The sequence below is a fragment of the Bufo gargarizans genome, chromosome 4 (genome assembly GCF_014858855.1).
Source record: "Bufo gargarizans isolate SCDJY-AF-19 chromosome 4, ASM1485885v1, whole genome shotgun sequence".
NCBI lineage: Eukaryota > Metazoa > Chordata > Amphibia > Anura > Bufonidae > Bufo > Bufo gargarizans.
Window position 1 is genome coordinate 441,480,517 of NC_058083.1, and position 17,983 is coordinate 441,498,499.

Sequence of the window (17,983 nt, forward strand, 5' to 3'; positions counted from 1 at the left end):
AGCAGAGGAGCAGGCAGCCATATAACAGATCATATTTACAAATATGATCTGTTATCTGGCTCTGTGATTGGTTTTTTGAAAATCATCAGCTTGCCAGCCGCGATCATTGGCTGGCAAGCTGATGACGAAATGGTCCCTGACGAAATGCCGGCCCGAACTGCGCATGCGCGGGCCGCATAGCGCGTCATGTCTCGTCTCGCGAGATGACACGTATATGTGTCGTTGTGCGCAGCGCTGCCGCCTCCGGACCGCACATCTGCGTTAGGCGGTTAAAGGCCTTGACCTCAGTATAAGACTGAGTCATCTTAGCCTCAATTTCCTCCTTCTGCCTCTGCAGCTCTACTAACTGTGACTCTAACCTAGCCACCTGCGCATCTCGGTCCACGGTAGACTGTACATTCTGTGCCCGCAATGCCGAAACCTGGTCCGAATTACTAGCACAGCACTGGCAGTGAATGTTTTGAGGAATTGTCTCCGTTGACTAGCATCTGAAGTCGCTTTGTGGATTTATTTAACACCGTCCGTTTGTTAACACATAGCTTGTCATAGCTACAAGCCTGTGTTAACAAATCAGACTACAGCATTTCTTCCGACTTGTATGTGGTGGGGAGGATGGGATTGAAAGTGCTGTGTCTGCTCAAGTGTTGCAGTGTGGAGAAGTCCATACTCACTTTTTGCTGAGCGTCCATCTTCTCATTGGTGCCGTACCTCTTCGTCCTACACAGCTGCTTGGAGGAGGTCCTTTGTTTCCCGGATCGCCTCTTCCCGACCAGCCAGACTTGTACGCAGCTCCAACGAAGATGGATCTCTTCCAGTGACGTGTCCTCTTCTCCCTTGCAACACTTGAGCGATGTAGTGACCGTGTAAAGCAAACCGCAAAATATTACTACACAGATAGATTATAGATTCTCTGCTAGAGATTTTCATCTGCGTTTGATACTATAAGGAAGAATCGCGTTACCTGTCCGAATTATCAGGTACTAGATGCTCAGACCGCTAACCGCATCTCTCTTGCCTGACAATTCACAGTATAAGCGATCTCTAGCCTCAAGACCAAATACAGATTTCAAAATCTAAGCAGTGGGCCTGGCTCACCAATGTAAAGGGGGGAATATTAATTACCAATATTTATGCAAATATCAATAATTAATATCCATAGATAGGAGGAGCCGTCTACCGATGACTCCACCTATTTATACCTTTATATTAATAACACTATACTTTGACCTTGCCTTACGCTACTCACTAAGCTAGCTGCAAGCACCTAACTGAGATAGCTACCGCTAATAACAACACGTTACACAGTAGGTACAAATAACACACAGTATTTATTAACCTACAGTAGACAACGTACGCAAAGCACTAACAATACAGTGCTAACAATACAGCACTAAATATACAGTACTAAACTACACTACACAATCCCAAGTTCCACCCACAAACTAACTATACAATACACTTACACACACATGCATTAGCAGCCCACCCTGGACTAAAAACTATCCCTACAGGGAAATGAAGGGTTACATACCACAATAGCAGTGGATAGGGATTGTATGGAATAGAGTATAGGGGTAATCGTTAGTTGGATAGGGGGTGATATTGTATAGGGGTCATAGGGGTTAATGGTGGGGTATTGTCAGGACAGCAGCTGGGGTTAGGGGATGTTTGGTGGAGCAGGGGTTACTTAGCCCATCCAGGGTTACTAGGCCTACTCTAGGGGCACGTCATGAAGCTGCTCTCTCCCATGTGTCTCTCCTTGTAGTCCAGTTCCAAGACCCCCGTCCCTTTGTCTTGGACTGCTATATAAGTCAGTCACTCTCACTCCCCCCCCCCCCTCCTCCATCCAAGGAGCAGGGATATGACATCATCGTGTGCGTGTGACGGAATGCTTGCACTCAGACTGCAGCAGATAACTGACTGGCCCCCTGAGGCTCAGAATTTGTACAGTCAAAGACACCATGACACCACACACACACACACCCATGTCATAAACACCAAGTGGGGGAGAGCATAGTAAGCTGGGGAAACTCAACAAATGGCCTCAGATCTTTTGATCCCTTAGCCTTTGAAGTCACCAGCCACCTGGAGACATATCCACCCTACTGCAGGAACTGGCATTTAGGAGGGGGTTGGTTAGGAAACAAAAACCGCCTCACCTCCTGGTCCTTATGGGGGGCATTTAAGTATATATATGTATATAGATACTTGGGGCGCATCTATACTAATTATAAACCTGGGGCATACATGGGCAGTTATAGGCCCATATATATATATATATATATATATAAATTGATGAGCAGCACACAAATCCAAAAGCGGTGCAATTCCGTGAAACAGACCAAGGACCTGGTCCTATTAGATATATGTAAATAAAAAAGGACAAGGCAGCACTCAGATATCCATGAAAAGGGGTATTTTATTCACCCATGTGAAGACAGCAACGTTTCAGCTCACTCCATAGAGCCTTTGTCATATATATATATATATACAGTTGCAAGAAAATTGATTTTTTGCATAAATTGGTCATGAAATGTGATCTGAGCTTCATCTAAGTCACAACAATAGACAATCACAGTCTGATTAAACTAATAACACACAAATCATTAAATGTTACCATGTATTTATTGAACACACCATGTAAACATCCACAGTGCAGGTGGAACAAGTATGTGAACCCCCATACTAATGACATCTCCAAGAACTAATTGGAGTGAGGTGTCAGCCAACTGGAGTTCAATCAATGAGATGAGATTGGAGGTGTTGGTTACAGCTTTTCTGCCCTATAAAAAACACACACCAGTTCTGGGTTTCCTTTTCACAAGAAGCATTGCCTGATGTGAATGATGCCTTGCACAAAAGAGCTCTCAGAAGACCTACGATTAAGAATTGTTGACTTGCATAAAGCTGGAAAGGGTTATAAAAGTATCTCCAAAAGCCTTGCTGTTCATCAGTCCATGGTAAGACAAATTGTGTATAAATGGAGAAAGTTCAGCTCTGCTGCTACTCTCCCTAGGAGTGGCCGTCCTGTAAAGATGACTGCAAGGAGGGGCGTGGCTAGCAGCCGGCATGGACGGTCGCACCTAATCTGAGCTCCAGCTCCCAACAATAATCCTGAGCCATCCTAAGGGCCACTGCAGCCTTTCAATCTAATCTAACGGCAGACGGTTGATTGATCCTTCACAGCAACCGGAGATGGGACCCAGTAAAGCCCAGGCTGCTGCTGCTGACAGACTGAAAGAGTTCGCGCGCCAAGAAAATCATAATGGCGCCGCGGCAGCCGGCTCACCCCGCACGCAGAATACCCGTGGTCTGGCTGCACAACAAGCGGCTGCTGAGGAACCGGAGGCGGCTGAACTCTCCCTGAAAGAGGCTCATGAGCAGTTGATGTCGGCGATACTAGCCGGCCAAACGTCCCTCACCACCAAGATAGAGGAGGTACGTGTGGATGTCGGCCTCCTCAGGCACGATATTCAGCAACTCAGAGAAAGAGTGTGGGGGACAGAGGAAAGGATCTCTGAGCTGGAAGACCTCACTCGCCCCATACCTGCTAAACTACAGGCCCTGGAAGGTTCCGTCTCCTTATGGCAGCAGAAATGCAATGACTTGGAGAACAGGGCCAGGAGAAATAACGTGCGCATCCTGGGCCTACCTGAAAGAACAGAGGGACGCGATCCTGCTGCTTTTCTGGAGGCCTGGTTTAGGTCGACTTTTCCTGAGGCGTCTTTCTCTATGGCATATGCAGTGGAGCGGGCCCATAGGGTCCCGGTCCGACCACCACCTCCAGGGGCACCGCCCAGGCCGCTCCTAGCCCGCATGTTAAACTGGAAGGACCGCGACATAATCCTCACCCAAGCAAGAAAGATGCAGACCGTCATGCATGAAAACGCCAAGGTGTCCTTGTTCCCTGATTTCTCCGCCGAGCTTCAGAAGAAACGGGCGACTTTTGTGGCCGTCAAAAAGAGACTCAGGGACATGAACTTACCGCATTCCATGGCCTACCCCGCCAGGCTGAGAGTGGTGGATGGAGAGAGATCTCATTTCTTCACGGATCCCAAAGAAGCGGATGAGTGGGCCTCAAGAAAATCGCTGAGACTACCGCCACCTCCTTGAAGTATATTAATGAGTCAGCAATCCAGCTTTCATTTTTGTCCGGACCCTAGTGGCTGGTCCGCGTTGTTGGCGATACCAGCGCGGCGTCGTCATTAGCACCGGACACCAGTTTGATGCTCTGTTCTTGGCGTGAGTTTTGCCGTTTATAATGTACACAGAAGGTTTGCTGCAGGCACGACTTATATCATGCAAAGGGAGCTGGTCGGATACCGGCATATTCTTTTTACACCTAGTAATATGCTGGTCCCTGACTACTTAGCCACAGAGGTATTTTTGCCTGATTTTTGGCATTGTGCTATGTGTATTAATGCTAATTCACAGCATAATTGGTTCAGATTTCAATGTTTGTATTATGTTTTGGCACTGTATGGTATAACATTGCATGCAGACAGCGGTGTATGTGTACTGGGAGTAATGAGGGGCTGCAGACACTGGAGAATCCGGAAAGAGAATGGCCTTATGCATAGATCACTGATATTGGTCCAATGGCTGCCATAGTGTTAATGTCATGGAATGTGAGGTGGCTGGGAGATCCGGGTAAAAGAATATCTGTCTTTGCTCATGTCCGTAGATATAACCCGCACATACTTAGTTTGCAGGAGACCCATCTCACAGCCGAAACTGCGGGTAGGTTACAGAAACCATGGGTACAGTGGTCTGGCCACTCGTTTGATACTTCTCACTCTAAGGGAGTGTCGCTAGTAATTAACCGCTCCATTAGATGGGAACCACACGCAGTTGAGACTGACACGGACGGCAGGTATATATTTGTGCATGCACATGTGAATAATGTCCCGTTTGTGATTCTGAACATTTACTGTCCCCCTCCTGCAAATATGTCAATCCTTCAAACCGCAGCCACTTTTGCAGCCCAATATCCGCATGCTAGGTTGGTGTGCGTGGGGGATCTGAACATGGTCATGAACCCACGGACAGACCGGTTCCATGCTAATCCTGCACCCCCGACTCCTAGTCCGCCCAGTTTACTAGCGGCCTGGATCGAGGAGATGGGATGGCTGGACTTATGGAGGGAAAAACACCCGGACTCCACTGAGTACTCCTGTTTTACTCCCTCTTCAGGAGCAATGTCTAGAATTGACTACATGTTTGGTTCCCCTGAAGTGTACGTGGAGCTGGCAGATATCACGCATGGCCCTCAGAGTGTTTCAGATCATGCGCCATTGATAGCGAGGTTCAATTACACGCAGGGATGTAGGTCTAATGCTAGGACGAGAATACACCCATTTTGGCTTACCCTCCTGAAAGAACAGGATAGGATCCCTGACCAATTGCAAATGTTTTTGGAGGTGCAGGACGCAGATACTAACCCCCTGCTGTTGTGGGATACGCTGAAGGCTTATCTTAGAGGGTGTTTTAAGTCATCCATCTCCTTTATTAAGATGGACACCAGTAAGAAAGAGGACTCTCTCAATGCATGTGTTAGAGAGGCTGAGGCAAGGTTCGTGTTAGATCCCTCTGAAGCAAATCGGCAAGATTGGATGCAGAAAGACAGGATGTATTTGGTTCACCTTCATGAAAAAAGAAATCGTAAAGTGTTCTTTTACAAACAACAGGCTTTTGAGGTAGAAAATAAGGCAGGGCGAGTACTGGCGCATATTGTCCATAAGAATTCCTCAGCTCCGCCAGTTCTGAGGATACGGACCCCAGACGGTGAGATTAGGGATTCTGTGCCAGATATTTTATCATGCTTCGCTGATTTTTATCAGAACTTATATCTCACCAGGGCGGAATACTCGGAATTAGACCTTGAGCACTATCTAAATGAAATAGAGCACCCGACTTTATCAATGGCAGATAGCAATAGGTTAGAGGAAGATATAACCGTAGAGGAGATTCAGGAGGCTATTAGCGATCTGGCGAATGGGAAAGCCCCTGGCCCGGACGGCCTACCCTTAGGAATATACTCCAAATATGCAGATATACTAGTACCTCAACTTAAAGTGATGTTTCAGGAGGCCTGGCAACCATAGTGGTACTCCTGAAGCCGGATAAGGACCCTTTAGACTGTGCATCCTATCGGCCGATTTCTTTGTTAAACCTAGATTACAAGATTCTGACAAAGATCTTCGCCAATAGGTTGAACAAGATAATTACTAGTTTTATGCACAGGGATCAAACTGGGTTTATGCCTGGACGCTCGACCTCTGGTAATATTTGTAGGACCCAAGTCATAGCCCAAATTGGTACCCACCATGACAGACATTGGGCCCTGGCCTCACTAGATACAGCTAAAGCCTTTGACTCACTGGAGTGGCCGTTTTTGATGAGAGTCATGGGAAGGTTCGGCTTTGGGCCTAGGTTTCTGCAGTGGATCCGGATATTATATAGAAGCCCTAGAGCCAACATCCTAGTGAATGGTACGACTTCAGCTTACTTTAACTTGCAGAGAGGCACGAGGCAGGGGTGTCCCCTCTCCCCCCTCGTGTTTGCCATTGCCATTGAACACCTGGCCATTCGGATTCGTCAAGATCCAATATACTCTGGAGTTGGAATGGACGGGAGGGAAGACAGAGTAGGCCTATATGCTGATGACCTCATACTATTCATCGATAGACTGGACATCTCTCTACCACGGGCGATCACTATTATAGAATTGTTTGGGAAGTTTTCCGGGCTGCTCATCAATTGGTCCAAGTCAGCTTTAATGCCACTATGGAACTCTGACTGGCCCAATGTCTGTCATAACCTTAAGATAGTGGACCATTTTAAATACTTGGGGGTATATATTACTAGAGAGCCGAGGGAGGCCTACACTAAAAATATTGCCACGTTAGAATCTGTCTTTTCGGGCAAATTCAAAATTTGGAGAACACTTCCTATATCTATCATGGGAAGAATCAATTTGATAAAGATGATCCTTTTACCCACTGGAACATGCTTGTACTCCAATACCTCGGAGTTTTTTTTATCGTCTTCACTCATTAATGGGTCAGTTCATTTGGGGCAGGGCTAGACATAAACTCGCCTTAAACACTCTGCAGCGCTCTAAATTACAGGGTGGTGTAGCGCTACCAGACTTCTATTTATACTTGCTTGCAGGCCAGCTGAGATTTTTGGCTAACTGGGTGGATGGGAAACCCCTACTGAACATGGAATATTACTTGCAACAATATTTGGAACTGTCAAATCTATGGCCAGTGCTGGAAGGAGCTGAGTCTGTATCTGGGAAACTGCTACAGATCCATAGGTTGGCACATCAGGTCTGGAGGGACGCCAAATTGCGTCAATACCAGGATTGGCCAGATGATATCCCCTTATGGGATAATCCGTTACTCCCGCACTTGCAGTCCATAGAGGGCACTCACATTTGGTTATCTGTAGGTATAACTGCGCTGCGAGACTTGTATAAGGACGGCATTATCTATTCCTTCTCCCAAATTCAAGAGAAATTTGGGTTGGAACCTACTCAATTCTTTAGATATCTGCAGATCAGACACGCCTTACAAGAACAATTTAGGGACCGGAACAGGGTCATTTCCTCCTATCCTTTGATCGGAGTCATAAAATCGCAGGGACCTAGGTGCATAATATCAGCTCTTTATACTTACGTGCTAGGTTTACGGATGTCCTCGCAGCCCATACTGGCTGAGACTAGATGGAAAGGGAACATTCCCCATCTTAATGTTGAGGAATGGACGGATGCACTGGAGGCTGTGATTCATTTGTCACCCTCGGTTAATAATAGGCTCATCCAATTGTTTATGCTGCACCGTAGTTACTTGACTCCTACCAGGCTGCATAGGATGGGGAGGATGTCCCAGCCGGACTGCCTTAGATGCGCTCACAATAATGCCGACTTCTGGCATATGATGTGGGAATGTGACCATATCAGATCATACTGGCGTGATGTACTTGCAATTTTATCATCCTTAGGAATGGGCCCTATACCTCTATGTCCCAAGGTTTGTCTGCTGGGTATTTTAGATAATGATGGGTGGACTCACTATAATAAAATACTCCTGAGTGAATCCCTTTTTATGGCCCGCAAAGTGATTGCCATTAAGTGGATGGCAGAGGAATACCCTACAGTAGGCATATGGAAAAAGCTAGTAAACCAGATCATACCTTTTGAAAAAGTACTTTATGTGAATAGAAAATGTCCTGAGAAATTTCAAAAAGTGTGGGGTTTGTGGTGTGATTCTAACATGACTACCTCGCCTGGTTCTGCAGTCTCTGTGGATTCTTGAAATGTTATGCTAGTGAATGCTACACGCTTCTCCTGATTCTCATAGCTTGAACTTTTTATTGCGAATGTATGCATGTCTTGTATAGTGAGTTTAATGCAAATAATTCCGGTGTACTGTATTTTATTATACTTATGTCTGAAATAGTCGATGTACTTGTTACTGTATGCTGCATGCGAATACTTTGTGTGCATATGTCTGTACCATGTAAGTGCCTTGTTACTCTTTTTCAATAAAACGAGTTAAAAAAAAAATGACTGCAAGAGCACAGCACCGACTGCTCAATGAGGTGAAGAACAACCCTAGAGTGTCAGCTAAAGACTTACAAAAGTCTCTGGCATATGCTAACATCCCTGTTAGTGAATCTACGATACATAAAACACTAAACAAGAATGGATACCACAGAGGAAGCCACTGCTGTCCAAAAAATTGCTGCACGTTTACAGTTTGCACAAGAGCACCTGGATGTTCCACAGCAGTACTGGCTAAATATTCTGTGGACAGATGAAACCAAAGTTGAGTTGTTTAGAAGAAACACACAACACTATGTGTGGAGAAAAAGAGGCACAACACACCAACATCAAAACCTCATCCCAACTGTGAAGTATGGGGGTGGGGGCATCATGGTTTGGGGCTGCTTTGCTGCACCAGGGCCTGGACGGATTGCTATCATCAAAGGAAAAATGAATTTCCAAGTTTATCAAGACATTTTTCAGGAGAACTTACGGCCATCTATTCACCAGCTGACGCTCAACAGAAGATGGGTATTGCAACAGGACAACGGCCCAAAGCATAGAAGTAAATCAACAACAGAATGGCTTAAACAGAAGAAAATATGCCTTCTGGAGTGGCCCAGTCAGAGTCCTGACCTCAACCAGGTTGAGATGCCGTGGCATGACCTCAATAAAGCGATTCACACCAGACATCCCAAGAATATTGCTGAACTGAAACAGTTCTGTAAAGAGGAATGGTCAAGAATTACTCCTGACCGTTGTACACGTCTGATCTGCAACTACACGAAACGTTTGGTTGAAGTTATTGCTGTCAAATGAGGTTCAACCAGTTATTAAATCCAAGGGTTCAGATACTTTTTCCACCTGCACTGTGAATGTTTACATGGTGTGTTCAATAAAAACATGGTAACATTGAATTCTTTGTGTGTTATTAGTTTAAGCAGACTGTGATTGTCTATTGTTGTGACTTAGATGAAGATCAGATCACATTTTATGACCAATTTGTGCAGGAATCCATATCATTCCAAAGGGTTCACATACTTTTTCTTGACACTGTATATATACACACATACCTGGGGGAGAGCCATGGCAGATACACATAGGGAATATATATATACGTCCATACAAGGAATATATATATCCCTATTGGCCATATAAGGCGGCCCATATACATACAAACCTACACATATCAATGAAGGGGCAGATACATACATATGCCCACCTGACTTCCCTCTACACTCTGGTAACTTTGGTTTCCCCAATCCGCGTCCTTTACCAGGAACAACTGAACCTAATATGCCATTTGTGTTGGTTGGCGATGAGGCCTTCCAAATGTCTGGTAATCTGCTGAAACTGTATGCAAATCGTGGAGTAAATGATCGTAAAAGAATCTTTAACTTCAGACTCACAAGGGCACGGCATATGGTCGAATGTACGTTTGGGATACTGACCAACCGATGGAGAATATTCATCAGACCTATTCAATTGAAAACAGACTGTATTGATGATGTTATTAAAGCCTGCGTCATCCTTCATAACTATTGCCTAACACATGAACCGTTGAATATTGACTCTGTGCCCTTAGTGTCTGACACTACACAAGAAAATGCCACTGGTCCTCGTTCAACCACAGCTGTTAACCATATGCGGGACAGCTTTGCCCAATATTTTATGTCCCCTGCTGGTTCTGTTCCTTTGCAGGAACAAATGATCTAAATATGTAGAGTAACAAATTCTTGTAATCATTTTTTTGGTAATGACAATGATGGAGATTTCTCAAACTGGTTTAAAGTAGAAATGGCTTGATTACCTATAGCAATGAATCAGATTCCACCTTTCAGTTTTTCACAGCTACTTTGGAAAATGAAAGGTGGATTCTGATTGGTTTCTATGGGTAACCAAGTCATTTCTACTTTACACCAGTTCGAGAAATCTCCCCCAATGTATGTATGTAGCAGAGTACAATTGGTGAGTTTTCACATGCTTTATGGCTGTAATTGAGTTACTCTGCTGCATCTGTATATGTGAATATCACGTCGGCTATATTCCTCATTATGGTTGTTGGAGAGGAGTGTCTCTTGGGAAAAAATTATGCAACATGTGACAGCATTATGGTGTTTTAGGGCTGTTGCACAAAAGCCAGTTGATTTGGTGAATCACACTTCATATCCATAATTCAGCGGGATCCTCCATTCTGGTCTGTAGGAGAGCAAGGCATTATCGCTATTGACAATCCTATGCACCTCTGGATTATTTTTACTTAGGGTCCATTCACACGTCCGCAATTTCGTTCCGCATTTTGCAGAACAGAATTGCAGACCCATTCATTTCTATGGGGCCGCACAGAATGGAGGATCACGCTCGCATAGTGCGATTAACAAAATGGACTTGTTAAAGCCATGATTTTATAATGGTGTGTGTATGTCTCTGCATCACCTGACTGACAAATTATTTTGACACCATTATGTCAGTACAGTCTGAAGGTGTCAGGTCTTGGTGACATATACAGTATATCGATCTTTAAAAAGTTTGTTAATTTTTGTCAATGTGATAAAGCCTATAATGTTTTGTTTTTAATCGTTGGGGGAAAAAAACACAACTTGATGTTTTTTTTTTAATAAATGTTCTTTTATAGCTGAAGTATACTAAAGAACTGTAATAAAACTTTATTGTAAAAAAAATATTATTTAAGAATATCATATAACAGTCCCCAACATTGGTACTGCCCAATGTGGGCATAATACAGAACTTCCTTGCAGAGCCTTTTTTTTTTTATTATTGTCAACATTATTGTGCGTGATCACTGCTGAACCCTCTGTCAGTGTTGTGATATTCCAAAAGGGCACTCATGAATGAATCACCCAAGGTTGAAAGTTGTGCAGGAGTCGGGGGTTGGGGAGTGTGCAGAGACTCAGATTCAGAAACGGGAGAAAAATGGGGTGAATGGAAGGTAGAAGGAGTTAAAAAAGAGTGAGGAGCAGGAAAGAAGAATGCACATTATCCACAGAATAGGATGGGGTACTGGAACTGGAGGGGGGATTGGATTGGGAAGTGGAAGGAGGATACGATATGGGTGGGTTGGAATAGGATGGGGCATAAGACTGTGGTTGGGGAAAGGAAGGCTATGATGGTTGGTAGCATTGGGATGGGGGATAGGATTGTGAAGGGGGATAGGAATGTGGTGGTGGGGAAAGGAGGGTGGTAGAGGTAGGACTGGGATGGGGGCGGTGCACAAAATTGAACATTGTGCGAGTCAATGCCATCTGACATTGACAATTTTTTTCCAGAGACAGACGATCCATCCATGGAAAGAGAGTTAAAAGGAAACTCTGATGCGGAGTAAGAAGATCTGGCTGCCCCGCCCCTTCCAGCTGGCAGATGTCAGTGAGAAGCTCCTCCTTATTCCGAATCATATTTTCCTCCACTCTCTTTAATGTGTCTCTCACTATGTGAGCGAGATCTTTTATCTTTGCGAATATTCTCCTACCTGTTCCCCGCCTCCTACATACTCTCGCAAAAGCACTTTCAAAGTGATGTGTGGCAGTTTCCGTAGGGGCAGAGGGACCAGGTAGGGGATCTTCTGTCTCTGGAACAAGATTGTCCATGACAGAGGGTCCAGCAGCCTGTTCTGGTTCTTCTTCTTGGGGCCTAAGAGTGCTTGAATGAGTCCTAGAAAGAAAAGAAAATGTTAACTTTTTTGCCATTCCGAAGTGGAATCCCAAAAATATGAAACCATTGGAATACTTACTGCCTCAACTCTGCTAACCGGTGTAGGAACTTCACCAAGGGAGCGTAGCAATATGGCCTTACGTTTCTTGCCCCAGAGCCACTAGGAACTGATCTTTCCGCGTGGAGGTCCCGGATAAATCTGTCCCGCATGGATCTCCATGGACGGTTATGATCTCTCCTAGTACATTAAAACGCTTATTAAGTAAATGTGCAAATAATAATCACAGGTTCTGTTTTTTGTCATTTAACTCACCACAAGCCTGTTTTTCCCTTTTGCTCATTTGGTCCCAGTTTTCCAGAAGGGCCCGAAATATTTTGGTCCACATGCACTGGGTAACTACGTGATCAGTGTGAAGCCGCTGGGACTGGTCCCACAGTGCAGGTCTCTCCTCCACTAAATGGATGAGGAGTTCCTGGTCGAATGTGTTGTTTGGTTGAGTATCATCATCAGAGAGGCTTCTAGAACCCTACAGTGATAGTTATTAAAGACAATGGAGCATGGTGGGAGTCATAGTTTCACCTCACCCGGAGTGCCAGTGGTTGCCCATCCCTGTGATAGTAATAACTTTTATAAAGGAAGTAAAGATATACATTTGTGTTCAAAATAATAGCAGTGTGTTTAAAAAAGTGAATAAAGCTCAAAATCTGTTTCTGAGAACTGCTGTACATCTGTGTTGCATGGAGTCAACCAACTTCTGGAACTTGTGAATAGGTATTCCAGCCCAGGATGATTGGACTACATTCCACAGTTTTTCTCTATTTCTTGGTTTTGCCTCAGAAACTGAATTTTTGATGTCACCCCACAAGTTATCTATTGGATTAAGATCTGGGGATTGGGCTGGCCACTCCATAACATCAATCTTGTTGGTCTGCAACCAAGATGTTGCACGTTTACTGGTGTGTTTGGGGTCGTTGTCTTGTTGAAACACCCATTTCAAGGGCATTTCCTCTTCAGCATAAGGCAGCATGACCTCTAAGTATTCTGATGTATTCAAACCGATCCATAATCCCTGGTATGCGATAAATAGGCCCAACACCTTAGTATGAGAAACATCCCCATATCATGATGCTTGCACCACCATGCTTCACTGTCTTCACAGTATACTGTGGCTTGAATTTAGTGTTTGGGGGTCATCTGACAAACTGTCTCTGGCCACTAGACCCAAAAAGAACAATCTTAATTTCATCAGTCCACAAAATGTTGAGCCATTTCTCTTTAGGCCAGTCAATGTGCTCTTTGGCAAATTGTAACCTCTTCAGCACATGTCTTTTTTTCAACAGTGGGACTTTGTGGGGGCTTCTTGCAGATAGCTTGGCTTCACATAGGTGTCTTCTAATTGTAACCGTACTCACAGGTATCTCTAGACCTTCTTGAATCTTCCTGGAGCTGATTATTGGCTGAGTCCTTGCCATTTTGGCTATTCTTCTATCCATTTGAATGGTAGTTTTTCGCTTTCTTCCACGTCTTACAGGTTGTGGTTGCCGTTTTAAAGCATTTGCGATTATTTTAGCTCAGCAGCCTATCATTTTCTGCACTTCTTTATATGTTTTCCCCTCTCCAATCAACTTTTTAATCAAGGTAGGCTGTTCTTCTGAAGAATGTCTGGAACGACCCATTTTCCTCAGAATTTCAGAGAAATACACTGTAACCAGCTGTCACGGCTGGCGGTGGGGAAAACCCCCAGCCGTGCGGTGCCAGGAGAAGGTAGGGTTACCACTTGGCCGGGACCACAGAGTTAGGGAGCAGGTCACCTCCTATAGCGTCCCTAACGCTGACCCTGTCTCCTGTCTGCATGAGCCGACCTTGGTGGTAGGAGGGCTCATACGCCGGAACCTAAAAGTCCCTACAAGCCCTCAAGTCGGCCCTGAACTAGGGGACAGAGTAAGACAACCTGCTCCTCCTAGACACGGAGGAGCAGGAGTCTCAACGGCCAAGCAACACAGGGGGATACAAAAACAGCTATGGCAGTGGCAGGCAAATGGAAACAAATCATCACTCACCTGCCACAGACAACACTACCAGGAACCCATGTGCAGGTGCTGTGAGTACAAGACAACAACGGACACAGCACACACCAGACATCACACAGGAACCCTGGACCATAGGCTGCAATAACACAATCCCATACACACCTAAATAACACCGTGAAACATAGAATATACTGACAAAGGTTTTATGACCAGAAGGATGGTCCTCACCAGGCAGATGGAGGAGACAGGAGGCTGCTCCAGCCAGCATGGCTGAGAGCAACCTACTGAAGCCTGCAAGAGACTCAGGCTATATAGGCCAAAAGGCCACACCCACCAGTCAACCACACCCAGTGACATCACACACACTGGGAAGGAAGTTAACCCTTCCAGCACACAGAAGGGAAAACACACATATAAGGGGAAGTGCACATAATACATAACCCACACCAACCCACTCACCTGTTACCGCCAGCAACGGCATGCGTGGCCACCATGTACTGGGGAACAGCCCGCAGGCCGAAACCCTGCCACCACATGCATACAACAGACGTTGCCGCGGACAACCACAGGTGAAGGGAGGTGTCTACGTGCATACAACACATAACCTCGTGCACCACAAAACGACAAAGGGAGTGCACATAAAACACGCTGCCAAGGGCAACCGCACGCATGCCTATTGTCCACGGCAACCGCACCTGAGGCAAACAACTAAGTGCTCCCAGCTGCGGTTGACAACGGCAAACCGCGGGCAACAGCATGCGGCTCCCAAGGAGTCACGACCATGGCCAAGGGTCGTGACACCAGCATGTACAACATTTGCTGCCTTCCTTCCTTAAATAAGGGCAATAATTGCCACCTGTTTTTAAAAGAATGAATGACATCACTCATTGAACTCCACACTGCTATTATTTTGAACATGCCCCTTTCAATAAGTGATTGAATTACAGAGAATCAGAAGCATGCATGTCATGACTGTTGTTTTTTTTTCTATTACTCTACTACACCTGCTAGTAAATTATTTGCCATGTAGAAATATAATTTCTATCAAAAACAGTGATTGATCAGGTTAGTGATGTCTGACTGCTATTATTTTGAACACAACTGTATACTCACAGTCCCATATCGACCACGGCCCTGACCATCACGAGCCGATCTCTTCCTGCGACCCCTAGCAACTGAGACACTCGTTCGTGATGCTTGATAAGCAGCAGATTGTGTGTTATCCTAAAGTGAACAAAAATGGGTAAAAATTATTATGCCATCAACTTTATTAACGCATCTTACCATTGAAAATATAATATACCTGGGTTGGCTCCAGAGGCTGTGTACCGCTGATTTCTTCTACTGCAGTTCCAGACTGCATTTGGCTCAACTCCTAAAAAAAAAAGGTTTTTTTTTCAATTAGGGAAATATTAAAACGCATTTACTGAGTATGGTATGTCACATTTTTTAAATACATTCTGTCTCGATTTCAGAAGCTTGAATCACCCCATGGCATCCCCTGAACTGCTAGATGGTGATTGCTCCTGAAATATTGTGTGAAGAAAAGTAGCTTGTAGAAATAATATATATATTTGTGGTAGAGGCTAAAGGTAACTGATGAGAAGGAGCTCCTAACCCCTGCCCTATGCTGGCTGAGTTGTGCCCAGAGCCAGGAGCGTAGGTAAGCCTAGAAGTGGGCATATCCTAAAGGGGACTTGAAAGAATAAAAAAAAGGGGGGGGTGTGAACAGGAAGTGCCCAGAGGTGACGGGAACCAGCATTTATGAGAGGTCAGACGCCCCTCCCACAAATACAGGCTGACATTTCAGCCTTCCAACTTGTGGTAGAGGCTAAAGGCAACTGACGAGAATGAGCACCTAACCCCTGCCCTATGCTGGCTGAGTTGTGCCTGGAGCCAGGAGCGTGGTTAAGCCTAGAAGTGAGCAAAAATGAAGCGAGGAGACTGGAATAGCGGTAAACCATTTAATACGCCCTCAGAGCACGAGATTACAAAAAGCCTGGGATATCTCGACATTTGGGTTAGGAATGTACATGTCACGAGGGTGTCAAGAGCCACGTCTGACTCCGTTATACCCGGGGTCAGGAAGTCGCAGCGGTTGGCTGCGCGCTCTATGTCTAAAGATCACGTTGTTTCTTAGTGATTGTTTTCTGTGTTTGCCTTGCAATCCTTTTTGTCTCACTCAGGGATCCGTAGCTTCTCCTCCTCAGCTGTTTCTTGTCTGCCACTCCCAACCTCCTTATATTCTCCTCTCACACTTCTCTAGTTGCCAGTTATAGAGCTTCCTGCCTGGACTTCTATACTGACCCACTGGAGCTGTGAATCCTGGTCGTTGTTCCAGAGTGCTACCCTCCGGATCCCTGTTGGGCTTTTTGTTGTCTCCTGTTGTCGCCCACCTGGGATTATATGTTGAGTCTGTATTGTCTGTCCTCCCCTTGGTGTTTTCCTTTAGAGCTAGTGGTGCGGACTAGTGTTCCCACCGCCCTGTTCACTATCTAGGGCTCATCTTAGGGAAAGCCAGGGTTTTAGGCATGTGATCGGCGTACGGGTGAGGAACCCGTCTAGGGACGTCAGGGCAGCCAGGTGCCAGCCGCAAGGTGAGTCAGGGGTCACCACCTTCCCTCTCACTTGGGCAGGGCCTTCCTCTTTCCCTCCCTCTGTGTCACGTATGTGATAGTCACGCCGATCGTGATGTTATAACTGGCCCTTATTTTTTGGGAGAAAAAAAAATAAAATAAATTTTTTTTTTTTCTCTCTCTACTTAGAATCCAATATGGATCCTATTGCTGCTTTGACAAAACAGCTTCAAGGCCTGTCTTTGGAGGTGGCAGGATTGAAGGCGTCTGTCCTCCAACAACAGCAGCAAATGCAGCAGACCGCAAGCCCAGCGGTTGCTATGGGTAACCAGGTTGTTACAGAACCCAAGGTTGTTCTTCCTGACAGATTTTCTGGGGGAAGGGACAAATTTGTGATGTTCCGTGAGGCCTGCAAATTATATTTTAAGCTGCGCCTTTACTCCTCAGGTAATGAAGAACAGCGGGTGGGGATTGTTATTTCCCTGCTTCAGGGGGACCCGCAATCCTGGGCGTTCTCGTTACCCCCTGGTTCCCAGGCTCTCCGGTCAGTGGAGGGATTTTTTGGGGCTTTGGGTCTCATATATGATGACCCTGACCGAGTCGCCCTGGCTGAGTCGAAGTTACGGAGACTCCTACAGGGAGATCGGCCAGCAGAGGAATATTGCTCAGAGTTCCGTAGGTGGGCTACGGATACTCAGTGGAACGACCCGGCTCTCAGGAGTCAGTTCTGCTCTGGGTTATCTGAAAGGGTTAAGGATGCGCTGGCGCTGTATGAGACCCCCCTTTCCCTTGATGCTGTTATGTCCCTCTCTATCAGAATAGATAGACGTCTTAGGGAGAGATCGAAAATTCCTGAGCAATTGGTAACCTCTCCCAAGCAGAAGTTAGTCTGTACTGACTTAGATGAGCCTATGCAGCTAGGAGGAACTTCTCGTCAGGTCCGTCCTCCTGAGGTTCGCCGTAGGTGGGGGGCTTGTTTTTTCTGTGGGGGGAGGGGTCATTTCATTAATGTCTGTCCCTCCTTTCTCAAAAACAAAAGACCGTCGGAAAACTACTAACCCCAGGCTGTGCGGAGGATGTCAGCCGGGGGGTATACGTTTCCTCCATACGAACATCTCAATTTGTGTTGCCAGCGGTTATTGTTTTTGGTGTTAAG